Here is a 3,756-nt window from a genome sequence, read left to right on the forward strand (position 1 = left end):
ACTTGTAGCTATTGTTAGGTTTGTGTCACAAATAATGTATTTGTATTGATAGAGCCTGCTCCTGATCAGCCTGGTGGACCTGGTGGACCGTTTGGACCTTTCGGACCCAAGGGGCCTGGTGGACCTGGTGGACCAACGCTTGCAACAGGTGACATTTAATAATTTTCATGACTATTTCTTAGACTCACAATGCATATTCAGTACCAGACATTACCATTATCCCAATACATTGGGCTTTCATGTCTTGTTAAATGAGAACTATTATTTTACACTCGGTCAGTTATAGTACACATGAAACATGTACATACTTGTGAGAAAATTAAATGTATCATAATTGAAACTGGTGAGACTTAAATAAAAAATTCGTCAACATCACTTGAATTGTTTCAACTCTGTCTTAACCTTCAGAACCGGAACCTGGTCAACCTGGTGGGCCTAACGGACCATATGGACCGGGAGGACCAGGAGGACCGGGAGGACCTGGTGGCCCTCCTCTGACAAAAAGTAATTTATTTTCTTAGTTTAACTTGCAATAGTTTGTCCACAGTAGTTATCAATTGGTGATACATATTATGGCATGTACTGTATTCCATTGACATGAAGAGAATGATTTTTTTAAACTGATGCGAAATTGCAAGTGTAAAATTCCCTAGAGTCTGGAAATAGGCGATACTTGTTTAAAATTAGTTGTTATACAAATTAACGTTGGAAGTTGTCATGTTAAGTGAATCTTTGATATAATACTAGATCATATATGATATTGTTATCTTTTCATTGCCCTCTGTTTCAGCACAAGCGCTGGGTGGACCAGGTCAACCATTTGGCCCAGGTGGACCCGGTGGACCTGACGGACCAACATTAGCAACAGGTCAGCGTTTTCTCTATACTTTATATATATTTTAATGCCTTTATTTGTTGTATGACAAAATATATTTTGATTTTTCTGTAGTATGTGAGATAGTTGTGTTAGTATATAGAAAAAGACCTTTATTTGAAACGTTATGTCCAGTTTCAATTCAAATCCAAACAAGTCTATGTAGATGTAAGGAATAGAAATGAAAAGCACAGCATCAATTTGAAATGGAGGAAGCTTTGTACACACGGTAGCATATTCCCACCATGTAACCTAACCTGGTACTTTCATTTGGAAAGTCTCTAGGTGTACTGTTGTATTGATATTGCTAGTACAGAGATGGTGTAACTTGTAGCTATTGTTAGGTTTGTGTCACAAATAATGTATTTGTATTGATAGAGCCTGCTCCTGATCAGCCTGGTGGACCTGGTGGACCGTTTGGACCTTTCGGACCCAAGGGGCCTGGTGGACCTGGTGGACCAACGCTTGCAACAGGTGACATTTAATAATATTCATGACTATTTCTTAGACTCACAATGCATATTCAGTACCAGACATTACCATTATCCCAATACATTGGGCTTTCATGTCTTGTTAAATGAGAACTATTATTTTACACTCGGTCAGTTATAGTACACATGAAACATGTAGATACTTGTGAGAAAATTAAATGTATCATAATTGAAACTGGTGAGACTTAAATACAAAATTCGTCAACATCACTTGAATTGTTTCAACTCTGTCTTAACCTTCAGAACCGGAACCTGGTCAACCTGGTGGGCCTAACGGACCATATGGACCGGGAGGACCAGGAGGACCGGGAGGACCTGGTGGCCCTCCTCTGACAAAAAGTAATTTATTTTCTTAGTTTAACTTGCAATAGTTTGTCCACAGTAGTTATCAATTGGTGATACATATTATGGCATGTACTGTATTCCATTGACATGAAGAGAATGATTTTTTTAAACTGATGCGAAATTGCAAGTGTAAAATTCCCTAGAGTCTGGAAATAGGCGATACTTGTTTAAAATTAGTTGTTATACAAATTAACGTTGGAAGTTGTCATGTTAAGTGAATCTTTGATATAATACTAGATCATATATGATATTGTTATCTTTTCATTGCCCTCTGTTTCAGCACAAGCGCTGGGTGGACCAGGTCAACCATTTGGCCCAGGTGGACCCGGTGGACCTGACGGACCAACATTAGCAACAGGTCAGCGTTTTCTCTATACTTTATATATATTTTAATGCCTTTATTTGTTGTATGACAAAATATATTTTGATTTTTCTGTAGTATGTGAGATAGTTGTGTTAGTATATAGAAAAAGACCTTTATTTGAAACGTTATGTCCAGTTTCAATTCAAATCCAAACAAGTCTATGTAGATGTAAGGAATAGAAATGAAAAGCACAGCATCAATTTGAAATGGAGGAAGCTTTGTACACACGGTAGCATATTCCCACCATGTAACCTAACCTGGTACTTTCATTTGGAAAGTCTCTAGGTGTACTGTTGTATTGATATTGCTAGTACAGAGATGGTGTAACGTGTAGCTATTGTTAGGTTTGTGTCACAAATAATGTATTTGTATTGATAGAGCCTGCTCCTGATCAGCCTGGTGGACCTGGTGGACCGTTTGGACCTTTCGGACCCAAGGGGCCTGGTGGACCTGGTGGACCAACGCTTGCAACAGGTGACATTTAATAATATTCACGACTATTTCTTAGACTCACAATGCATATTCAGTACCAGACATTACCATTATCCCAATACATTGGGCTTTCATGTCTTGTTAAATGAGAACTATTATTTTACACTCGGTCAGTTATAGTACACATGAAACATGCACATACTTGTGAGAAAATTAAATGTATCATAATTGAAATTGGTGAGACTTAAATAAAAAATTCGTCAACATCACTTGAATTGTTTCAACTCTGTCTTAACTTTCAGAACCGGAACCTGGTAAACCTGGTGGGCCTAACGGACCATATGGACCGGGAGGACCGGGAGGACCGGGAGGACCTGGTGGACCTCCTCTGACAACAAGTAATTTATTTTCATAGTTTAACTTGTAATAGTTTGTCCACAGTAGTTATCAATTGGTGATACATATTATGGCATATAATGTATTCCATTGACATGAAGAGAATGATTTTTTTAAACTGATGCGAAATTGCAAGTGTAAAATTCCCTAGACTCTGGAAATAGGCGATACTTGTTTAAAATTAGTTGTTATAGAAATTAACGTTGGAGGTTGTCATGTTAAGTGAACCTTTGATATAATACTAGATCATATAATTATGATATTGTTATCTTTACATTGCCTCTGTTTCAGCACAATCGCTGGGTGGACCAGGTCAACCCTTCGGCCCAGGTGGACCCGGTGGACCTGACGGACCAACATTAGCAACAGGTCAGCGTTTTCTCTATACTTTATATATTTTAAATGCCTTTATTTGTTGTATGACAAAATATATTTTGATTTTTCTGTAGTATGTGAGATAGTTGTATTAGAAAAAGACATTTATTTGAAACGTCATGTCCAGTTTCAATTCAAATCCAAACAAGTCTATGTAGATGTAAGGAATAGAAATGAAAAGCACAGCATCAATTTGAAATGGAGGAAGCTTTGTACACACGGTAGCATATTCCCACCATGTAACCTAACCTGGTACTTTCATTTGGAAAGTCTCTAGGTGTACTGTTGTATTGATATTGCTAGTACAGAGATGGTGTAACTTGTAGCTATTGTTAGGTTTGTGTCACAAATAATGTATTTGTATTGATAGAACCTGCTCCTGGTCAGCCTGGTGGACCTGGTGGACCATTTGGACCATTTGGACCCAAGGGGCCTGGTGGACCATTTGGACCTTTCGGACCCAAGGGGCCTGGTGGACC

The sequence above is a fragment of the Glandiceps talaboti genome, chromosome 4 (genome assembly GCF_964340395.1).
Source record: "Glandiceps talaboti chromosome 4, keGlaTala1.1, whole genome shotgun sequence".
NCBI classification, from domain to species: Eukaryota; Metazoa; Hemichordata; class Enteropneusta; family Spengelidae; genus Glandiceps; species Glandiceps talaboti.